Source organism: Topomyia yanbarensis, chromosome 2 (assembly GCF_030247195.1).
Source record: "Topomyia yanbarensis strain Yona2022 chromosome 2, ASM3024719v1, whole genome shotgun sequence".
Taxonomy (NCBI): domain Eukaryota; kingdom Metazoa; phylum Arthropoda; class Insecta; order Diptera; family Culicidae; genus Topomyia; species Topomyia yanbarensis.
Genome location: NC_080671.1, coordinates 389,745,225 through 389,770,998, shown reverse-complemented (window position 1 = coordinate 389,770,998; position 25,774 = coordinate 389,745,225). Strand labels below are relative to the sequence as shown.

Sequence of the window (25,774 nt, the reverse complement as noted above, 5' to 3'; positions counted from 1 at the left end):
TATACTCAACGGGAAAACCACAACCAGCGATTGTTCGTGAGCTCAAATAGGGTAGAAGTATCATTCTTCGCCCCCTCCCTAATTTTCGCCCCCCTTGCAAAACAATTACAAATAATTCTATCTGCTTTACGATCTGGACCTCCGCTTGCGACTATTATTGAAAAACAAACCAAGTCGAATAAAATGTGAAAACTGCCCTATTTTAAACAAAAATATTTCATAACGTAGTTTTAATCGTAAATAAAGTAGTACCTGTAGAGCACTTATTTTCCTGAAAACTAAAAATGGTGACAATTTTTTATCGCGGGGAAAGTTATATAAATGTTGTGAGTAAGCGTTAGAATATTCAATAGTAATGTTTTTCAGCATTGCAGGAATACATGTCAACGCACATCCGCGATTATTACCTTTATTCAATTAAGTTTGAACAATTTTAAAACGTGGCGAAAATTAACGCAAGATGAAACTCAATTCTAATCTTCGCCCCTGGCGAAATCCCATATAGCGTTCTTTTCTTCGTATGGGTTTTTATCTTCGCCCCGTTCCACAGTGGTCCCAAAGTAGACTATTGATTTTAGCTAAGTGATGTCTTTAAGGCAATTTCTTGAAATAAAACGCTCTTTCTTTCAATCATATCGGATCGTTGACTAATAGTGAGTTACGAAATTTATTTTCTTCAACAATTCAGATAGAAAAACACTCACTTCAATTAAGTTGTACAAAAACTTACCAAGAAGATTTCTTTCGGAAACTCTTGGTTTTCGAGATACAGGGCGTTGTTTGTGAAAGGTCCCTCAAAAACAGTTTTTTTTTTATCATAACTTCGATTATGGAGCTTCAAGCGATTTCTGATGTTCTAGAAAGTAATATAGACGGCTAAAATAGACAATTTTCTAAAATACCATAACCTGTTTTCGCTTCACTTTTCGCAATTTACAGAGCTATTCACTATTTCTAAGGTCAACATCTCTAAACCAAGTAAAAACGGATAAACTACTTGGTAACTAAACGAAAGTACCTTTTTTATATACTGGAAAAATAAGAGCGCCCCAAGACTGCTCTCTACCTATTCAGTTGCAGTGAAGATAATCAGATTCTGCAATCTATCTTTGAATCCAGCGCAGTTATTTTTGATTTCTAAAATATGTTATTAACAATTCAATTAAATTATATCAATAATAATTAGAAAACCTTTTACAAACGTAATGTTTGGTGTTTTACGAATGCGATTCTAAACAGCACCGAGCAGGTTTCTAGGCTCTCTCTGTAAGGAAGACAAAACCTATCAAAATACAACCTCTCCATACATTTTTTAATAGTTTAAAGAGAAAAAAGCCAAAAATTAATTCGTTTGGAAAGCCTTATTGAAAACATATACAACGGAGTTTCTGTCTGTGATTAAGGGGTTTTATATATTGAGGTGCAGGACAAAAGGGAAAAAAATTGAAATTTTATGAAGGTATATAGCCATATTTATATCAAATACTTATTATACGTTTAGCGTAGTACAATGTCTAATTTGCAAAACCCACTTGTGAACATGATTAAATATTAATAGGGTGGATGCTCCTATAGTTGAGGTGTACCAATAGTTTCAGTAGTGGGTTATACGCCTAGCTAAGGTACCAACCATCAACAAATATTTTTTTATCGATTCATCGCACTAAAATTATGCAACAATAAAACTGTTATCCTTGAAATTTGCTCAGAAAACTGTTGAAAAAAATTATGTTCTTTGAATTTTAAATAGGTGCTACCCTGCACCTATAGTTGATATAGTGTACCTATAGTTGCCAGTCCCATAAGAAATCAATGGGATTTGCAAAAATTGGACCAGAAATTAGCGATTGCACCACTATTAGTACATCTTTATATTTTTCCTATGAAGTAGGGATTGAAAGCTTTCGTTTAATGCATTAACATTGCCCATAGGTCTATTCATCGATTTTTAGCAGAAGTTTTCCTTACATCCACCCTAATTGTCGAAGTTATAACCATTTCCACAAAAGCGCGTTTTTCTCTAATAGATTTACCGTGACTACGATTGCTGTATAACAGCTCAATTGAAAACATAAAAACAAAAATAATCATGGTGTCCTTGAACTATACATTGTAATTTTTTTATTTTTGCGAACGGGTACGATTTTTCCAAAATATCCACTATTTTTCTATTATCACTGAGAATTTTTTTTAAGAAATTCATAACATTGATATGAAAACTTTGACGAAAAAATGGAATCATTCAAGGACACAACAGTTAAATTATAAACAATTAAAAAAAGAAATTTGACATCGGTTGAAAACATTTTCGGCAGTCGTAGTCACAGCAAAGAGTGAATACGCTATAATGTTGGTTCTACTGCTTGGATATTTATAATAATTTGGGCAAACATTCTTAAGAACTTTATACTGCCGCTCTACGTATAATTGTCTCATGTGTATTGGGAATTCCATTGCACATGGAGTATTTTGGCGTATAATGATAAGAAAGATAAAAGAATAGTTATTGTTTCGATTTTTGGATGTACACATATATCCTTTTAATTTAAGTCAGCATCTGTAGTCATTTTGGGCATATTCGAAATATTTGAACGAAATTGAAATTGTTGCTCCAAGTCAACTACCAAAAATATATCTGTTTCATTCATCATTTACATAAAGAATATCAGTTGATAATTCCAAAATGATTTTTAAAACATATGCTTGACATATTAATTTATGTATCCATTGCATCTGCTGCAAAACCGGAAGCAAATAAATTTTTAATCCTGTGCAAATACGAAAATGTAGCCTTGGGGTGTCTTGATTTTTCTAGCATTTAGAGTATTTTTCTAGTAGTGCCATTTAGTTAACGAATGGTTTGTTCGTTTTTGCACGTTGCTATTCTCGTTCGTTGGCACGTACATCGCCTTCCTTGTTCGCGCGAAATATCGAGAACACTCTTATGCATATTCGTTTTTGACAGTGCACTACACCGGTGTAGTCGGTGCTACACTCATTCAAACTTGGGTGTAATCAGTCTATCTCTTTCTTTGCACTACACCATTGTAGCACCAAGAAAAAACGAAAACGCCATTAGTAGTCCATGCTCTTCGTGCATCCACACTCGCGTGTGCTCTTCAACGCATTTCTCGCTTGCGAGATAACAAAGCACACGAGACTTTGCAAGAAAAGCTTCCTGGATATGCCTTACATACTAGATGAAAGCTTGGGTTTTCGCGAGCATTCCCGCTCGAGATTTTACTTAACCCGGGCGCGAACGATAAAGAGCGCTAGGCATGCTATTCGTACACGCTCGCGAACGAACGGACTTGGAGTGCTTCTCGCTCGTTTCGCAACACAACATAACAAGACTATAAATACAAGAGCTTGTAAGTTAACGTATTATTTGTTTAATAGTTAGTTTTTGAAAATATAATCAGGATTTGTCTAATCTTTTCTCGATTACCAATTCTGTGATATTGTAGCATGATAAAAGTCGTGAAATTGTGCGTGGGCGCACGGGGGCGAAAGAATAGAGCAAGAGGGTGGCGAAGATTAAATTTAGGAGGACGAAAATTGAAACACGTCTTGATTTAGAATTATGTTATTTTTTCGTTAATTTATTGTTTTAAATCACTTTTATTCAGTATTATTGGATATTATATGATACGTGATGAGAATGATAAAATAAAATTAGTTAGAGCAATTCAAAATTGTTGAAATTCAAAGTTTTTCCGCAAACAAATGCTTTAGGGGGGCGAATTATAGTACATTTACCCTACCTGTATGTGAATAAAGTTTTTGTTTATAGCACCATAATTTGTTGTAATAATACTGGCAGCATCGCAAAACGCCATGTTGCTGGTCATCAAACGACTGCAACGTCACATGAGATGGTTCGGTAGTAAGGCAGCGACTTGAGCGAAATCCACGACGAAGTGCTAATCAAATGTCAGAAGAACCAAAAATATCCGACTGCAGCACCCGATGCATATTGAAAAATGAGCTCAAGGTCATGCCTTATAAGTTCCAAAAGATCCGGTCTTTCACACCGAAGCAGCAACAAGTTAGACTTGAGATTGAGAGAGCGAAGTAGTGGCTCGCTTGGCCGTAAGTAGTCAAATTCCGACCATGGTTTCTTCCGACGAAGTTTTTTTCGAATTGAGCAATTCGTAAACTCTCAAAATGATAGGGTTTACTGGACCCACCATTCATATGAGAATTAGAGTCATCGGTTGGTCATCAGGAGGCAGCACCCGCCGTAAATAATGGTTTGGTCCACTGTAACGGCAGATGGGCGCTCTCCAATCGTTTTCACTGAGCGTGGCATCAAATGAAATGCGACATATTATCGGGAAAGTACTGCGCATACTACTTTGAAGCCGCAGGTAGCCAAACAATACGGTCGCAGACCACGGACGTTTCGACAAGACTTGGGACCGTCTCACAAAGTGCGAGTGAACCAAGAATGGCTGAAAACCAACGTTCCGTATTTCATTTCGACCACACAATGGCTCTCATATTCACCAGACGCGAATCCAATGGATTATTCTCTCTGAGCCATTTTGATGAGCAAGGTCCGAAGCAGAAAAAAATCGCCAGCCTTGAGACGCTGAAGAAAGCCATTGTCCGAGAGTGGACCAAGTCCCATTCGGGCAGCTTGCGATTCGTGTTTGACCGTCACAAGGCCATATTCAGGGTAAAAGGTAGTCATATCGAGCAAAAGTGAATCGATTCTGAATTGTGGATTATTTTCACATATTTTGCTTTTTGAATAAAGAAAATTTATGTTCCAAACCAATTCGGTATGGCCCTTTTAATTGGTTACACTTCGAGTGCCGGACCTTGTAATAGAGGGCCAATTTTGTACTTTTCAGTCGTTCAGCAATATTGTCAACACTAAGCTGATTTTTGAAACTACTTTTACTGGTTAACTAAAGAGGACTTCTATAATCATCAGTTCAAACATTGACAATCTACATAGGAAAAAATTGTTCTTAAAATCGAGGATAAAGCTCCGAGCATTCACGTTTTACGAAACGAAATCAAGCCCATGAACAAAAATCATTTGTTTTAAATTTATGTTCAATCTCCCTTCAGTAACACCTGCATAATGCTTTTATTAGTGGAGATATTTGTTTTTGTTTTGTGAACTTCAGACACGATTGTCGCCATGTCATTACCAAATCGGTTTTTAAAATGTGAACTATATCAGAACTTCACGAATATTATTCACAAAACCAAAGGTTCACTCTTGATTTTATTCATAGATTTAGCAGCATTATTCAGAGTCCGACTATACCTCGTGAACTAATTTATTGTTAATTACATCGTGAACAAGAACTGATTTTTTTTATTGCGAATTAATTCACAAAATCAAAACATTGTCTCGTGAACGAATTTCACGATACTCGGGATATTATTCATAACTCCTTTCAATTATTGTGAACAAGTTCATGATTTTTAATATAATAGTCACGAAAGTCCGTGCTCGTGAAATAGCTCATGAAATCATGAATATTATTCATATAATCGTGAACTCATTCTTGATTCCTAGCGAATTAGTGACAACTCACCATTCGTGCTCGTGAAATAGTTCATAAAATCATAAATTATTATTCATGTATTCGTGAACTACTCAGCAAACCATCGATCGTATAACAATGTAGAAAAAGACTCATAAAGATGTCTACAAAGAGTCAAAATCGTTATGACAGTCGATTTTAGTCTACAGAAATTGATTTGTAATCGCATATTACTTAAAACATTATTTTAATTAGACCTTTCATTCAAAATCGTATTGATGTTCTAGTTAAATCGTGTTCGATCGGAGTTGGTCGTAGAGCACTGATAATTTATATTCATATAGCTACAAATATTTAAATAATTAAAAATCGTATTTTTGCTCGCATTTGATCGTATTTTACTTCGATCAATGTCGGATTAACAACATAATAAAATCGTTGTGGTCGTTCCTATGTTTGGAAATAGTCAGTAAGCAGGCTAAACATATCTGCGACTACGATATACATCACAATGGCTTCATAAAGATAGATGCGACTTAATATATCGCAACATATAAGACAAACGATTTCGCGAATTTTCTTACGACTTATCTCATATCTTTGAAATGAGATTGCTGCTTATATGACGAATGTTTATCGGAATAGAGTTTTTTTTCTTGATGACATCATATGATTACGAAATATTGCGATACTTGTAAAAATTAAAATAGTTCCGTGTAATCAGTTCTGCTCTACAATCCAAACGTCGCAAGTTCGAATCCGATCTTAATATCCAAGGTGGTCTACGGATTGGTTTGGCATCGGTTTGTTTTTTCTTCCCAGAGTCCGCTTTTTTACGTATTTTTGTTATGCTCGAGATGATTGATGTGGCTAATTACTGCTTTTAACATCTTCTTTACCGACGAATCAGAGTTAATCGTATATAGTGTTCCGGAATCGTATACTAGTTATGGATATCTTTTATAATCTGAGATTGTTTCGCATATCCAATCGTAAATACATACTCTAAAACCACTTTTATAGCGGAACTTATCGCGCTTAACGTGTATATTCTTGTCAAGAATCGTCAATTCCAATCGCTATGTACGTATATCGCCTCCAGCTTGGTACGCATACGCCGATTTTGTGCATTTAGTGCGACTTTTTTGGGGTATTTACACCAGTATTATTCAGTTGCAAATTGGATATACCATCAAAAAGGCTGGCTGGGTAGCTCAAGATTCCTCGCATATTAATCACAATCCATTCATGCTCGTCAAATAGTTTATGACATCATGAAAAAAATCATATATTCGTGAATTCCTTCTTCTTGATTCCCAATATAATAGTCACAACTCACTATTCGTGCTTGTGTAATAGTTCACAAACTCAGGAAATAATATACATGTACATGACCATTCGCGTTTGATTAATGGTACTCGAAATCATAAAATATTATTCATGTATTTGTGAACTGGTTTACGATTCCTAGTATGTTAGTTACAACCAACAAAACCATAAAATATTAGTCATGGAAAAATAATCTGGTTCATGGTTCCTGCTATAATATTCACGACTGATTATTCGTGCTCGTAAAACAGGTCTCAATACCATAAAATATTATTAATGTATTCGTGAACTGGCTCATTATTCCTAGTAGAATATTCAAGTCTGACCATTTGGGCTCATGATAGTCATGATGATCATAAAATATTTTTCATGGATTCGTAAAGGTTTCACGAATACATGAATTGATGATGATTCACGATCTATCTTGAGTGCCTGTGATGTTTAGGAGATATCCCTAATCATTTGCAATTTCATGCAACTCAGCACATGATCATAAAATTTGCACGAACTATTTCACAAAATTTTGGATTTTTTCCATGAAATATTTCCTAGTTATGTCCAGCTACTAGCAACTAATAATAGATGGGAGTATCAGATATAAGAAAACTATTGGGACCTGCATGTATTATGAAGCCACCAATCGTATTCGTGATATAGTTCACAAAACAAAACACCGCGTGTTGCAACCCTTTTATGATCAAGTTCATATTGTCACGTTTCTCAGTGTAAAAAACCTGATGGTAATTAAAAGTAGCATATCACGATAAGCCGAAGAAAAATTGTGAATATCATGATAAAACTGCTGATATAATGAACATGAGTCACATCACTTCACTTTTCAAATTGGAAGGAAAGCTTAAGAATAAAATATCATGATAACGTGCACATAAATTGTAAAAATCGCGACCAAGATTCTGAAATCATGAACATAAATCACACTACTCAGCCAGAGAAAACCGATACGAAGCTCGAGAATAAAATATCACGATAAGGTGAATATAAATTACGAAAATCGTGACTACAGTTTTTAAATAATGAACATCAATCGTAACGAATCATCTTTTCATCATTTCCCTGATGGGAAGGATTGGGGAAGTGGTAAGGTTAGGAGTAACGACACAGCACAATTAAAACAGAACATTCTGCACCCCCGGAAGGATGCTCTGCAGGTGCTACAATAGCAGGAATAATACTTCCAACCCCTGGGAGGATTTAGAATTTTTATTTTAACAGTGAGCGGATATATTTCGTTTCGCGAAACAAACGCCTCTGCTAGATTTAAGGTCTGCAACATAATCAGCACGCTATTTCTAACATGGTGCAACTGTAGGGTGTAAACATTGGCCATCTTTAGCTCCATTTGTACTTTTAACAATCGATCTTAAGAAAAGTCTCGAAAAGTAAACAGGAATACAGTTTGACCATAATAGGCCAACACTGCATGTAATGGTCACTCATTTTTTTCCACATAGTTGGTTGGAACACGATATTTTGCTTCTACTAGGTAAACAAAGCGACACACGGATTGATTTATTTGTTGGTAGCGGTGGAGCAGTTTTATATGTCTAACTTAGGAGCCGGTTTTGGAATGCTGTGAGAATATTTAGGACAAGACAATAATATAAACACAGAACGCAGTAATCAGACGCAAATAAAACAACTGCGAGTACAGTGGTTGCAAACTGAGTACTGCTGTTGGATTAACTGAACCGATTTGTTTTCTTTATTTCGCAAATTATAAAATTATCTTTATCCACGCATCTTTGGCGAGGCCCAAAATCACCGTTCTATCTCAACACAATGCATTTTTAGGGGAAGAATTCTTTGAACGTGCTATAAAAATACAAAAATGTAAAAATTAAGGTCAGTCTACCTTCTCATCTCGCTCAGAGTAGAAACTAAAAATCTTTCCGCTATAGATACACGGCAAAAACGACTGCAGACGAATTGTGTTGCTATTGATTTTTGGAAATGTCCTGTAAAACCATCTACTCGGGAAATGAAACAATTACTAAACGTGCAGATTGCGCTCAATCCGGAAGAAGTTGACATCGAGATTAACACATTTATGTCAAGATACTGAGAAGTGGCTTCTATAACAGCTGAAACTTTGAATTTTCCCGGATGTCCCCAACGTTGTTCTTGTGGTGAGAATGCTCCCGTACAAACCAACTTCTTTATTCAAAACCGTTTTATGCGGATCAAACGAAAATGGGACGTTTCATCAGACAACACTGGTTATGCACCGATGGTAGATTCCTATGCGCAAATTCTGAAAAAAGATTCTGCACCACGGAAAACTTTGTGCAGAAGCATTTAAGAAAAGCCCATCTACAGGTATACCTCGTTAGTACGTACACCTTCACTTCGTTTAGCGTACGTACTATCGAAACGTACGTACTATCGAATCACAAAAATAAAATTCAAAATATTACTTTTTATGTTTTAATATTGATTGAAACTTCACAAAAATAATATTAATCACTAAATTTATCACCCCATTAGTGATAAATTGTCCTATCTTAAGGTACGTAATCTTTAATGTTATGGTTTCCATAAGCCATGAAGGTTAAAAAAGGAGGTTAAAAAAAAATTCTTGGTCTCGTAAGTTCTTTTGAAACTGGTAGCATTGCCTTGAGCATTTCGCTAAATTTATTAGGAATTTTGTAAGATTTTATTGATGTTCGTAGGACTTCTTTAAAGTTCTATCCTGAATCTCTCAAATTCGTAAGAATTGCTTGAAATTCATACAAATTCCCTGAAGATTTTTTTAAATTTTTAAATTTGCCTGAAGCAGAAGGAATAGTTTTTTGTATATTTTACTCGTGTAATAATAACAATACAATTTATCCAACTGTGGGACCGAGCAGAAATTTGGTGGATTAAAAAAGCAGTAGCTCCCGTTTTGTGGGAGCAATAACAATTCTTGTCAGATACATGCAGGATTTCCGATTGGTTATTTTTCTTTTTGGTCGTTAATGAACTTCAAAAACCCCGAAAACGGATATTTGAATATATATTTGTAAAGGAGATATGATTTTAAATTAAAATTATGTCGGCATATGAGCTAAAAGGTATATAATAATCACCGTTTTTGACGTTTTTGAGAAAACACTCATTTAGGTGCGTTTTTTAGTTTAATGAGTACTACCAGTCTCCATCAAAATCGCAAATCTTGCGAATATTATCCATTTCATTCTAAACATTGAATCTGCCTAGAATGATTAATGATTGAAGATCGACCATCAAAAATCATGTTATCACCGCTCTAGATATTAACCTTCAAAATTGCCTAAAATCTTCTTTGATGTTCGAAAAATGTCTCGAATTTGAAGAGGCTTTTGGATATTCGTTACTTTTCTAATTTTGTAAGTTTTTCTCGAAATACTTCGTTGAAGTTAATTGTGAGTTTCATGAAATGCACTTGGCAATTTTTTAAGTTTGATGGAATTTTATAACATTTGCAGCCGCCCCCTGATGTTTAAAAGATTTTTCATAAATCCTAAGAATATTCTTACAACTTCGCGAACTTCCCAGAGCTTCTTAAGATTTTACTTAATATCGTAACATTTTCTTGAAGCAGCTTGACTGAATCTCCGATAGCCGTTTACAAAATCTACTGAAACTGTAATAATATTTCTAAATGTTCAGTTCGCAGAATTTCCCGAGTTTGGTAAAAAGAAACCCATAGAACTTCCATAAAATCAAAGGAAAAAATGATTGCAGGTGTACGTACTATCGAGGCAAAATGTACGTACTATTGAGGTATATCTGTACTATAACCGTAAACAGTACACCGCTATCTAAAACCAAATCACAAACGGCTACAAAACCAATATCTGATAGGAACAAATATTCACTCAACAACAATCACGCCCAGTATCTCCAAGCCAACAACCGGCACCACCAGCAAAGAAGCGATAAAGCTCGTTTTTTAACTTATACATAAATCAGATAGCTCCCTTAAGATCGTTTGTTTTAACAAATGTCAACTATCAAATAAAGTTTTCATTTTTTTCCGCTTTTAGCATATAACAATTTAATAAGGCGAATGATTACAAATATTTTTTTTGTAGAGCCTCGATTTTCACTGCGACCATTTAAAAGAATATTGTGGTACAAATAAATTACTATAGCTATTTTTATAGCTCTTTTATCAATACCGGACGTGTTCGACCATCTTCCGGGTAAAAACGCGGGCCCCCAAATTTGACCCGGGTCCCAGGCCAATTGCCCTGGCTGAACTACGGATGCGAGCCCACGGATAATTGTGTCAACGGATAATCGAATCTCTCATGTATTTGTTTGATGTAAATGAATAGAAGACACACGACTCTGTTAAGCTCGTGCATTGAGCCTTGTTAGGTATAATTGAAAAAATATTAGGAAATCAAATATGAAACCTTCAGTAAATACTTCAATACAAATTTGTGTTAGAGACCCTTTTAATGATAATTTTATTTTATTTCCTAAAATAGTGACATCATTTTACGATAACAACTTGCCTGAATCTAGAAAATGTTAATCGCAAAATCCCCCATGGCTACGTCCCTGGTCGAAACACGTATCAACTCGTAGCAAATCAAGTTAACGCTCAAAGCGGATCGGATGTTGCAAGTGGTGAGATTACCTCTAATCCACGACAAATCAATCAACCATAATCGATGGCGCCCCATTATTGTAATTAATATCCACCGAAGTGAATCAAAGCCACTGGAAGTCACCAAGTGCAATTTTCCAACCCAATCTCATGAACAGTTCACGGTAATACGCCCAAGCGCACACCGGCCAGCTTGTGTTTACTGTAAGAGACCATCGTCGGTCGCAGCAAACCCAGTAGCAGAGCACCACGTACTTATTATCGGTCATTAAAAACTGCACACGAGTTCATCCGGAACGCGTATCCAGTGCAGTATTGGGAAGCTCGGCTAATTAAAATTGTAATGCGATAATTGTCCTCCCCGGAATGGCTGGGTGGGGCCAGCTTAGGGTCGAAACCTACCTTTTGCAGAAATCACGTACGACCTCTCGTCGTTGTCTTCGGCTTGGCTAGTGTCGTATGCAAAAATTGGTCCACTGCTGACTGCCTTGAACGAGGAAGAGAAAGGCCAGCTCACCAGTCTCTATGGCTGGCTGACTGGCTCACCTACGAGATTTATGTTCACTGCTTGGGTCGTTCCGTTCGGCGGAACGTGCTATTTTCCAACTTTTTCTCCACGTTATTGAATTTTATTTCTTCACCAGCACTGACCGGGGCACGCTCTCCAGAAAGGGGCTACACAGAGGTTCGAGCCCGTTTCCCGTCGATTTACTTGCCTTCTTTCACCTCACTTGCTCTGCTGCTTCGACTTTGACTCGTCGAACGACGCAAACCGGTTTTTGCGGTAAGTTTGCGGCGGCGACGCGACGGTGGCAGCGGATCACAGCTTGTTCAGCAAACTGCAAACTCAACGCCGCATATTAGAACTGAAGCCAGGCCCAAAATGCAACCACCAGGTGGGCAGCGGGGGTGGTAGAGAAAAAAATTAATACAACACTTCAAACACATTCAATTTCTGCACTCGTATATCTGAAACTCGAAAATCGCCCATACACAAAATGCGATACTTGATGGAAGCGAAAGGCCGACCGAAAACAGAGAAACCGAAATCACATCGGCGAGAGCGAAATTTCTACACGTTGATTCGAGGATTTTTCTTCTTTTCTGCACCTTGGCGTTTGTTTTTTTTTCAGCTGATGTCGGCAATAAAAATATTTCCAAATCACGTCTGGCTCGGCTGAGAGAATAACTGAAAAAAAATAATATCACACGCACTTGATACTTGATCGATCTCGGCTATTTCATATTCGCTGCTACACTCCTAGACGAACGGTTATCTTCTTGCTTTATGCACTCGGTCGGTACATCCGTTCGTCTAAATTCAAAACATAATCATCACCTTTCCCACGTAATTCGACGGAACAAGCAAACTCGACACTTCCCGATATAAATCAGTTATCTCTCGTGTGGATGATGGTGGCGCACCTTTGTACCAGGGTCTGGATTTAAATGCACTTGAACGTAAATTAACGCACGAAAGTTACAAACAGGGTGTCCGTTTACCGCAAGTATACCAAATTTCCAAAGTTGTGGTTAACGTCGTTCCGATACGGTCCTCTATGGTAGACACAAACTCAACGTCCACCAGAGCGGACAGAACCTTATCACATCAGTTCAGCCGGACAACTGCTCAACCAACTGTTGAGTTCCCGTAATGAACCATCATCACATCTGAAACTTTGTCCTGTGCTCTATTGTTTTCAAAGCTGAATCAAACTCCAAACTTAGCTGCAAATACAGCCCTTTCTATTGAGTATAATGATATGAAAACATTTGAAAACTTTTCACCGACAACCTGCCAGCCTCCGTCCGGTTTCCCGCTATCCGATGGGATGACACTTGGAAACTTTTACCACTATAGACACCGACGACACCAAGCGACCAGCATCCGAAGGCCAGTACAACCTTCCAGCAGTGACGGCAATTGGCGTAACAGGTCGGTCCGTTCGTAGCGCTGTTATCAGTCCGAATGCTGTATTTGTATGGGGGCGGACGGGACACGCGGAGAAACAGGGATACTCCAACGGACGCGGACGCGAGTTTGCAATGTTCAGGACAGGAAAAACACGTTTCACTGTGAACCAAGCAGAACCGGACCGGATCTCCTCGACGGGGACGGCCCGCTTTTACGCTGTGTATGTTTTTTTTTTTCTTCGTAGCAAAAATCTCTTCTCCTTTTTCTTCTTCACCAAGTTGCTTCATCCACGATGGCAATTATTTATTTACAACGCGCACCGCTCCGTACTGCTGTTCCTGGCGAGAGTTCCCCCACAGACACTAGTATCCTATGTACACCGACAACTCGCAACGATCCCAGTCCGAACGAATCGTGATGTTTTGGTTCTGATTGTTTGGAAATACCGTTCGTAGAGTTACGCGAATGTACCGCACGCCGAAGATGAAGTCACGTGAAAGCAGCGACGAGACTCGTCTGCCTCTGAAAAGATGGTTTCGACCGACCGTAAGAAATGCCGGAATACGACTAATGTTGCTGCAGCAGCAGCAAAACCAGTTAGTGCGGCCAACATGAAAACAGCATGCAGCAACAGAGCAGAGCCTCATCGGCAGCGGCTGCTCGGTTGTTCGCCGCGCCGGCATGAATGGGGCTTGAGAGCATCGCCGTGGTGGGTGGGAAAAACTCGATGAAAAGGAAACCGGGCTGCCAGCAGATGGTTGTATGATTATGTGAACTTCGTGTGTGCTAAAAAGTTCAATAGATCTGATTAAGTTATTTGTTGTGCTTGTTGACTGTTTGTTGATGTGATTGATGGACAAACACATTTTCTTGGTTGCATAGTTCATAGTGGTTCATAGAAGTGGAATCGAAATGATTTTCCGATACAGTGACGAGGCCAGCTGGAATTGCACAGGGAGTTGATGATGCAATGATGTAACATATCATCCTATTTTTGAATAATATCGTCTCGGTCAGGCTCGAACTCGAGTCAAGAAAAGAAAAGGAAAGCATGTCAATTCTCACATTTTCTCACGACTGTCTGAAAAACATTCGGGACCTCTTGAAACTATTAGTAGAAGCAGCCACTGGAATTCAAATCATTCGACGGAAGAGGATTTTTTAAGTTCAGGAGGTCATTTGGCCGAAAGCCATTTGACCGAATCTTCTTTGACCAAACGCTATTTGGCCGGCTGCCAGATGACCGAAAGAACTAATTGGTCGAATGGGTCATTTGGTTGAATGTCAACTGGCCGAAAAGTTCGTTTGACCGAATGCCATTTGGCCGAATGCTGGTTGACCGAATGGCGCTTGGCCGAATACCGTTTGGCCGAATGCCGTTTGGCCGAATGCCGTTTTGCCTAATGTCACTTTGACGAATGTTATTGGGTAGACTGGATTTGGTCCAAGACTTATATGGCCCAAAAATTCTTACAAAACACCCATTTTATTTAACTGAAGACTCATAATAAAGAAATATATATACGACCTTATTAGTAACAAATGTTATTTGTTCATCTCATTTTTTGTAGATTGTGGATGTTTCAACATTACGATCATTTGTCTCTTATTCGTGTTAGAGAAATCTCTAACCCTATGTGCGGGATTGGGAATCGAACTCAGATGAGCTACATACACAGAAAAAAATCCGTTCATAAATTCGTGAACAAAAGGTTACGATTTCGTGAACTGAACGATTTACGAAAACCGTGACCAAGTTCCTGAAATTATGAATAATAAACCTCGTATTCATGAAACTATTTGTGTTTTCTAAAATAATATATACAAGGCGTTACATTAGAATGGTTGGTTGGGTTACTGTTGTTGTTCCCTGGACATTAGGGCATTGCAATTTTTTTTTTGAATTCTCGAAGGCCCCCCTCTCATATTATGACAAATGTTAAAGTAAACTCAAATGCCAACTTTCATATCATTTGGACAATTTTAGACCCCCGCCCACTTCGCTTGAAATTTTTTGAAATTGGTACTATGGGAAAATATGGAGGAAAAATACATTAAATGCTATAACTTTTGAAGTAGCAATCAGAAAATTACAATTTATACCTCTTTTGAAATGAAATAATCTTAGTATTTGAATGGAGTTATTTTTGTTTCTAGGAAAATACGGGAAAGTGAGGTACTGGGTAAATTTGACCCCAAAATCCCCTATTTTTAATGATTTTCCTGCTCCGTGATGCAAATCATACATATTTTGAAATTTTTCTAATGTGAAAAATCTCAAAAATCGATCGGAGCCTTTTTGACCTTTGTCCGATTACGAGAAGTTGGGGTTAAATGGCCTTTTGTCATTCATACTAAACTTCATCATTTTCTCGTGAATATATCTCTATTATTCTTCACTCAATTTTCATAAACTATACTTTTTTGAAGGTGGAAAATCCTTAAGATTATAACAAAAACAGATTCGTTACCGGTAAAATTCAGGAACATCAAATTATCTGACATATAGTGTCGATTTCACATTTTTATCATAAAATCGCACATATTAACTCCATTTAACAACTTTTTTTTTAATTTACAACTTTTAGTGTAAAATATGCTTAGGGATCACATGAGAAAAGTTTCATTCCTGGAAAAATAGGGGAAGTTGAGGTATTAGGACAAGTAATGAATAAAATGAGATTTGTAGAGTAAATATCAAAAAGTTTTACGTTTCTGAATTTTACCTCTAACGTTTTTATTTTTGTTTTATTCTTCAGAATTTTATACGTTCAACAAGCTACATTTTATGAAAATTGATTGAAGAATAATAGAGATATATACATGAGAAAATGATAACATTTAATATGAATGACAAAAGGCCCTATAACCCCAACTTATCGTATTCGGTCTAAGGTCAAAAGGGTTCCGTTCGATTTCGGAGATTTTTTCACATTAGAAAAACTACAAAATATGTATGATTTGCATCACGGAGCAGAAAAATCATTAAAAATATGGGATTTTCGGTCCAAAATGACCCAATACCATACTTTCCCGTATTTTCCTAAAAACAAAAATATCTCCAATCAAATACTAAGATTTTTTTCATTTCAAAAGAGGTATAAATTGTAATTTTCTGATTGCTACTTCAAAAGTTATAGCATTTAAAGTATTTTTTCTCCATATATTCCCATTGCACCAATTTAAAAAAAAATCAAGCGAAGTGGGCGGGGGTCTAAAATTGTCCAAATAATGTGAAATTTGGCATCTGAGCTTACTTTGACAATTGTCACAATATGAGAGGGGGGCCTCTGAGAATTAAAAAAAAAAATTGCAATGCCCTACTGGACATGTTTAGTTTTGATTTGGGAATACACAGTCGACAGTCAAACGTTGTTCATGATTTCAAGAGCTTATTCGCGATTCTTGTGAATACTCATGACGTAAGTGGGATTAAAGTTCATAATTTCAAGATTTTAGTCGCGATGTTCGTAGCTTCCATTCAATTTATCGTGATATTTTAGTCATGAGAAGAGTGCTTCATGTTCACGATTTCAGGATCTTTGTCACGATTTTAAATGTTTTCGTCGTTTCGAGTTGTGTGATTTAGGTGCATGATTTCAGGATCTTAGTCGCGATTTTTGTTATTTCTGTTCATGTTATCGTGATATTTTAGTGATGAATAGATCAATTCATGTTCATGATTTCAGGATCTTGGTTACGATTTTAGATATTTTTGTTACTAGTTGTGTGATTTGTGTTCATGATTTCAAGATCTTAGTCACGATTTTCGTAATTTTTGTTCATGTTATCATGATATTTTATTTTAGAGTTTACTTTCAAAGAGTAGTGCAACTAATGTTCATGATATCAGCATTTTTATCATGGTTATCGTAAATTCTCTTAGCCTTATCGTGATCTATTACTTTTGGTTACTAATAGTTTTTTTACTCGGAATAACGTGACAATATGAACTGGATCATTAAAATAAGACTCATTGGCGATATTTGGTTCTGTGAACTATATCACGCATACTATTTTGGGTTCTCAGTGCAGTTTTCGTTTTCTGTCCGGACATCACAATGAACCTTATCAAATAAATGACGATGTTCGAGTTTCTTAAAGTTTTTTTTATATCTACTGCTCGTACCTATTACTGGTCGCTAGCAGCTGGGTATTTCATAAAAAAGTGCATGGAACAAAAATTATTCCACGAATAATACTCCAACTTTTGTGATAGAGTTCACGTAAAAATTTCATTACCATATTGCATGAAATTGTAAATGATTAGGGATATCTTCTAAATATCACAAGCACACCAATAGATACTAGATAGATCGTAAATCATGTACTAGGAACCATGAACCAGTTCACGAATACATGAATAATATTTTATGATTTCGTGAACTATTTCACGAGTACGGATATTGGATCGTAACTAATATACTAGGAATCATGAACCAGTTCACGAATGCATGAATAATATTTGATGATTATGTGAACCATTTCACGAGCACGGATATTGGATCGTGACTAATATATTAGGTATCATGAATTAGTTCTCGAGGATTGAATGGATTCATGAAGAAAATTCAGAATTTCGTGAAATAGTTCACGAAAAAATAGCCCGGATATTTTGATTTTGTGAACTATTGTTCCTATAACTATGAAAAAAAATCATGAGTCTACCTTTGGTTTAATGAATGATGTTCATAAAGTTGTGAACTAGTTCTTGGCGGAAACCGTGACTGTAGTTCACAAAACAAAATCAAATATTTCCACCAATGCACAATGCTTTAAAACGTCGTTTTCGTGTTTAAAATTAATAGCGTCTAAACCGTTAACTTTAGAAGTATAGTTTGTTCGGAGAAGTTGTTGTTCTTATGATAACGCATCCACAGAAGTATACCGTTCAGTGATTAATTCACCTATAAGTGATATGCGAAATTTATTTTCCGAACTATTTGAGATAGAGACATTGTACCTTCGACAAAGTTGTAGCAAATATTACTATAAAAGAAATTGATGAAGACACCATATATCTAGCTTCAATAGTTTACGAGTTATGGAACATATTATATGAAAGACCCCTTAAAATTAGTTTTTTCATGATAACTTTTTTAGACATTCTCGTAACTTCTTGGAATCATCCACAAAGTTGTTTGCGGTATTGAAACACATATTTTTGCCAAACATAGTCAATTCCTATCTGTTGAATTTAAAAAGATATTCTAAATTTTACGGTATTTTTGGGGTAACTTCCACCATAAAGATCTCGTCAGGGAGCAAAAAGGAGCAAGCTACATCATAACATACTGAAAGTACTAGCCTTTTACTTTTATATAGTCGCCCGATTGTTAGTCGACGCGATTCTCCTTGAGTGTTATGTTCAAAACAATACCCCATCACAGCGCACTGTCATAAGCAGCTTCATCTTTTCATAGTAAATTGCATAAAACATATTTATCGATGTCCAAAAAAAGGAAAAGAGAACTTTGACCACAATCAAGATCAAAGTACGAAACGTAGCATATCGTGCGTTCGAGAAGTGTGTCACGTGAAATTTAAACAATCAGTGGATACTGGTAAGCTTGAAAAATGATGGAAATCCCACCAGAAGGTTTGTTAATGTCAACTGTTCACAATGTGGATCCTGTCGTGACTGAGGCTCGGGGATGGCTAAAAAAATATAAAACGATTTTTAGAAGACGCCAAAGCTCTTCTAACGGAAGAAGAAAGCCTCGAAGATGACGGAGAAAACGATTATTAAAAATAAATTTATTTATCTAATTTTTATTTTTTTATATATTGTAACGACATTTAATTAGCAAGGAACTGGAAGGTGAAGTATTTTTCAAATATTAAGAGCCATAGTATTCAAGGAAGAGCAAGGATTTGAAGTAAGTTTAAAAAAGCGTGGAGTAGGGTCAATGAACAAGCTTAGAGTTTCCCGGCTACTTAACTCTTTGTCTTCTGCAACGCATGAAAATATGAAATCCAAAACTACAATTTGATTTTTGAAAGGCAATCCATATGCATTGCATGTTATAGGCGACCGTGTTCTATGCAATTTACCATAAAACATGAAGCTGTTTATCGCAGTGCGCTTGAATACTCCATTTTATACCACTGCGATGGCATATTGTATTGAACATAACACTCGGGGAGAATCGCGTCGACTACCAATCGGACCATTATATGAAAGTAAAAAGCTAGTACTTTCAGTATGTTATGATGTAGTTTGCTCCTTTTTGCTCCTTAACGAATTATTTAAGGTGGAAGTTACCCCAAAAATATTGTAAAATTTGGAATATCTTTTTAAATTCAACAGATAGGAAGTAACTATGTTCGGCAAAAATATGTGTTTCGATACCAAAAACAACTTTGTGAAAGATTCCAAGAAGATACGAGAATGTCTAAAAAAGTTATCATGAAAATACTAATTTTAAGGGGTCTTCCATATAATATGTTCCATAACTCGTAAACTATTAAAGCTAGATATATGGTGTCTTCATCAATTTCTTTTGTAGTAATATTTGCTACAACTTTGCAGAAGACACAAAGTCTCTATCTTAATTAGTTCGGAAAATAAATTTCGTATATCACTTATAGGTGAATTAATCACTGAACAGTATACTTCTGTGGATGCGTAATCATAAGAACAACAACTTCTTCGAACAAACTATACCTCCAAAGTCAATGGTTTAGACGCTATTAATTTTGAGCACGAAAACGACGTTTTAAAACACTGTGCAATGAAAGCGTTATGCGGGCGTTACTGAAGGGAAATTGAACATAATTATAAAAGCCATAATTTTTGGTCATGATCCTGTTTTCGTAACGTAAAAACGTGATTGTTCCAGAATTCATGGCACGTAAAAACGATTCACGATTTTGGGAACAATTTTTTTCCGTGTACAAGTAAATCGATTTATCAACTACGCTATGCCCGCTATGATGTAAGTGGTCTAAACATTATGCGGATATTTTCCTTCTTTTTAACATGAGCTGTTCTTTCTATACATTTTTTGTCTTTCTCATACAAAGAAAGGCTATGCAATCACTGTAAAAATCGACTTTTTAATCGAGGGCCGAGTGTCATATACCATTCGATTCAGTTCGTCGATATCGGCAAATGTCTGTGTGTATGTATGTGTGTGTATGTGTGTGTCATTTAAACTCACAATTTTCTCAGAGATGGTCGAACCGATTTTCGCAAACTTCACACAAATGAAAGGTATAACGCTCCGATAAGCTGCTATTGAATTTTTAGTTAATCCGACTTCCGATTCCGGAGTTACGGATTGAAGAGTGCGGTCACACAGCAAATTCCCATACAAACTGGTATCACTTTGATGTACAAATGGTGTATTAAAATGGATCCAACATTACTTGAATTTGGTGGTGTAGATTACTAATGATTATTCAAAGCAGCTTCGACCACATTTGCCACCTATGACGAATCTTAGGGCCCCCGGGGAACTCGCCAAGTTCCTAAACTAGTATCACACCTATTTCCAAGCGAATTCTTGATCGATTTTTACAAACTTGATTTCAAATTTAAAATACAGTAATCCCATTAAATTTCATTCGGCTCTGACTTTTGGTTCCATAGTTTCAGGTCGGTTGGTAAGGTTACACTGGAATTTCCTATATAAACCGTTACAATCCTAATACCTCAGAGGCCAAAAACTATTGAAATCGTCATCAAATTGCATCCATTCGCAGGTCTAGATCACTGAATGGAAATCAAACATTCTTTGAATATATTGTCCACTATCGACAATTCCGGAAATCCGGGTATCCGGGCGTATTCCACGATTTAAGTCACATCTATTCTTAGGTGATGACTGAACCGATTTTCTCAAACTATGTCTAAAATGGATGGTATAATATGCAGCTGGGTGTTGCATCGTTCGCCCCTCTCCCCCTTACAATTGCACCTCACCCCCTCGGACCACCACTCGCATTCTCTTCATTGACCCCGCATACCGGAAGTGTATGTGTGTCATTTAAACTTACACAATTTTCTCAGAAATGGCTGAACCAATTTACACAAACTTAGTTTGAAATGAAAGGTATAGCGCTCCCATAAGCTGCTATTGAAGTTTTAGTTCATCCGACTTTCAGTTCCAGAGTTACGGATTGGAGAGTGCGGTTACACAGCAAGTTCTCATATAAACTGGTAACACCATGATGTCTAAATTATTAAAATGGGTACAACATTGTTTGGATTTGCAGGTCTAGATCACTTTTGACCAATCAAAGTTGATTTGACCACATTGGCCACCTATGACGGGTCATAATGCCTCCGGGGAACTCGCCTAGTCTCTAAATTATTAGCACACCTAGATCCCTGGTGGCTAATCAAGGATTTTTTAAATATATTGCCCACTATCGACGGTTCCGGGTATATACCAGAATCAGTGATGACTGAACCAATCATCATTACTTTAGTCACAAATGCAAGATATAATATGGGGTTGGATGTTTCTCCTACCTTTGATCCCCTCTCCCATACCCTTCCACTCCCCCGGCCCTATCGACAAAACGATTCGAGCCAATATATTCCGATTTCCATGGGATTTATTTTTTTTAAGAATGTAAATACTGTTTATCCAATAATGTAATAAAGCATATAAACATTTATCGTCGGTGTGGTTTCAAAAAATGCAACAACGTCATGCGTGATATTGATTCGATGAAATCACTTCGTGCAAGGTGTTCATTAATAATGCTGCATGTTTAATGTGACTGCGGTGGCGTCTTGTACACTACCCTTTAATTTTTCACTTTTTATTTTGTTCAAACCAATTTATGTATCATTGATTCAATAAATTCCTTACTTTCACTTACACAGCTGTTTTCGAAATTTCAAAACGAAGAAAGTGATGTATTATACATTTCCTTTGTTTGCATTTTTACCTGCGAAAAATGCGATCAAACGCGTGTGGTACATTTATAGCCCAGTGCAACCTTCTAGGGTGGAAAACGCAAGGGCAACGTTCTAGGGTTAAGAATGTAATAGACATTTCCACAATTATATTGAACATAATCGGTCACGGAGTCATAGTTTGAAGAAATGAGAAAGGCACAATTGCACCGTTAGGTAGATTAAAACAGGTTTTTTATTACAAACATCGACAAAGCACATTTTCGTGATCACTTCAATATTTTTTCCAACTCAGGAAACGTGAAAATAAAATTTAAATTTAAAATAAAGAAATATGTTGATAGTCTGTATTTCACGACAAATGATGCCCTGTCAGAAAAAATGGTTACTTGTTTTCCTGGTTTTTCCGCAGGATTATTTTTATTTGACATAAACACCATCCAATGCATATAGTTTTTTTCACTTTAGTTGGTGTCTTGATAGGCCAGATGTAAACAACCGCAGTTTTCCTATGTATGGTTGTCTATGTTTACATAAGATTTATTTAAAAAAACAAAAAATATCGTTTTTATGTATTACAACGATTTTTTTTTTAAATAATGTTATTTTATGTATGTTGGACCTAAAATTTATCGAATGGAACGGAAAATTATATATAGTTTAATGACCCAATTTACCATTAAACAGACACATTTGTACAAAGCTTCAAAGTCGAAAACAATTTATCATTGATCTTGTTGACAGCGTACCATTTACCATTACTATCGACTTCAAAAATGTGCAGATCGAGATATCATATGCAAAATTTACTTTCAAGAAAATATACCCTTTGTAAAAGAATAAAAAAAAACTTTTTCGCTGAATTACCGAATTCCTGGAAGTAGTAAACCTAAATTTACGGGGTTCGGGTATCCCGAAAAAAGTACAAATCCGGGAAATAAATTTTCCTGGGAAATAAACTCACGGGTTGGAAGCACTAATACGATGTTGCGGGAATGCAAACTGTTTACGCCTTCAATTTGCTGCAGGCCGACGTTCGGTGTGAAATAACTTAGTTACAAATAATGAGCTATTTTTTTCTCGGCGGCATGTTATTAGGTACTAAAAGTACTACATGTTTTTTTTTTCGACGAAAGCAAAGGTCTAGAACACCGTTAAAAATAATTACAAAATGGTAATTTTCCGGATCGGAAAAAAATCAAAAACTATCTGTGCCCTAGGAAAATATCATTGAGGGCCATCCATATACCAATTGGACAATTAAGGGGAGTGTAGGGTTCATGACGAAATCCACGCGTATCCATGGGATGGGGTGGCGGTATAGAAAATGTCCACGTGGACTTTTCAGAATATTTTTGTTTTTTATAAGAAAATGAAAACTTTCAAGTTTGTTCAAGATCTTGAAATAGTCAAAGCGCTTATAACAGAATAGTGTGTGAGTATGCGTGCATGTATGAAAATTTAAAACATCGATGGTAATGTAATGAGACTAAATCGTGCGAAACAAAATCCTACAAGATTTTCTGTCTAAATCACTTTATTCAAGTTACTAGGTTAAATCTCACTAACTTCAACTTTGTATCAATTGTGTATATACTGTCGGAGCCGACAAAAAGTTATGTCACGGAATCTTCAACACTAAGCATTTGCGACGTTGAAACTCATTGAATGAGCTAGTTTTTGTCGCTTGCGACAGCATAAAGTACAAATCTACTTTACGCTCGTCCGGACATGCCGCAGACTCAGGTGATTCGCGTTTCTAATGCCAAAAGATCCTGACTCCTGTGGTAGCAGACAAAGGGTTAAGTCGCCGGCAAACTCTAAGCTTGCTAGTATGACCCCTTCCACGCTTTTCTAAACTTTCTTTCTTTAACTCTTTGCTCTCCCTTTAGTACTATGGCACTTAATATTGAAAAATATACTCCACCTTCCAGTCCCTTGCTAATTAAATCCCTTAACAACAGTTGACAAATTAACTGAATAGGTCGTTAACAAAAAATAGGAAAAAACTATATTTTTGTACCAACAATGTTTGGTATGTGAAAAAAAGAAATTTTATTTCTGTTTCAACAAAATCTTTGAATTAGAATCAAAGTCGCAAAATATTTGATTCGAATATACCTTATTTCTCTGCGTGTACACTAGATTGTTACTGAAAAGTAATGGTCCGCTACAGACACTGTTTTACACCCAACAAATATTATTTGATTCTACGAAGGTTGCGATTCTTATAGCCCAGTTGGCGTGAAGTTTCATCAAATAAAATCTCTCAAATGAAAAAAAAAATCTACGAACAACCTTTAGCTCAATTAATTAACAAAGTACATTATTAACACATCTTTCGCCAATAGCTAGCAACACTGGCCGAAGCCCATTGATGGGTAATACCGCGCTAGCAGTAGTACCCAAGAGAGCAAGCAAAGCTTCGCGAGCATAAGCTATGTTTTGGTGAAACATTTGCGAAACTGCGAGCATAAATCGAAAGTCGATGAAACTTCTCATGTGTTTATATTCTCTCCGGCGGTCATCCTGCCAGAGCATAATTCGCTCAACAGAAAACATTCGACAACACAAAAAAATCGTGAAAGTTCCGACTGCTCGATTCGAGTAACCGTTTTGTTTTTGTTTACATATTCATTTTGCTTACGTCTCTTCTGCTTTCAGCAATGCCGTTTCTTTTGCATTGGACATTGATGGCGCACTAATTTGTCGAGCAAGAGAGAAAATGGTTTTCCGCACGAGAACGAGCACAGATTGCTAACAGAAATATTTTCGCTCAGGCTGACAACTGTCTTTGGGAAGGGGGCTGTGTTGGTTCGATGGGGTTAGCTGGTGAGGTGAGAAGACCGGCACATGTGGAAATTCGTTGATGATGAGATGTCGTGCAAATGTGTAGTGTTCATTTCCACGTCTATGGTTTTCAGATTGGATCTCACCCGATAGTGGGTGGTGAAATGTTTTTTTTCTCTGTTCAAATTGATAAAGAAGTGTTAATTCGATTGCATTTTTTTATATTTGGCTTTGTGGTGATTTCTTAGACACTTTTCTTCTGTTTCTATTTAAACACGTTTCACTGCGACCGTCAGATAGTTACCACAAACCGAAAGACCGCCAGCTATCTATTCGGAAGAAAGCGATTGCTTCCTATTGCGGGTTGTGTCCATCTGAATTTCACCGATCGCATGTTTTTCGCTCTCGTTCGGGTTCGTTAGTGGCACTTTGCTTGGACGATTTTTTGCACTGGCTACGTGTCCTTTAGTTACGTGATCCAGTGCTATAGTGCTCAAATCCTATCAACATCTTGGGATGGCCGATGCTGCCATAGCATTGCAACGATTTTCCTTCGATTGCCAGGGGTGAATTGTAGAAGAAATATTAATACTACCAACGAAGTGTATTAAAAATATTTAATATGACATCTCTGTTTCTTATGCTACAATCAGCATTGGAGAAGGGCTAAACCGCAGCATAAAACCCCCTGAAACCGTCACTGTACTGTGTGAAGCGTGAGCACAGATAGGACAGATTGTGCATAGTTGGGCTATTTTCGC

The 25,774-nt window shown here is 36.7% G+C and overlaps 1 protein-coding gene across 5 annotated transcripts in view; it reads right to left on the bottom strand.

Moving 5' to 3' along the window:
* The window catches only part of LOC131684772 (uncharacterized), a 736,395-nt gene extending 722,492 nt beyond the window's left edge, over positions 1 to 13,903 (bottom strand). For all 5 annotated transcript variants that reach the window (XM_058967908.1, XM_058967909.1, XM_058967910.1 and 2 more), the window contains exon 1: positions 11,839 to 13,903. The gene's annotated coding sequence lies outside the window, so the exon portion shown is untranslated. The remainder of the gene's footprint in view (positions 1 to 11,838) is intronic.
* Between the last annotated feature and the right edge of the window lie 11,871 nt (positions 13,904 to 25,774).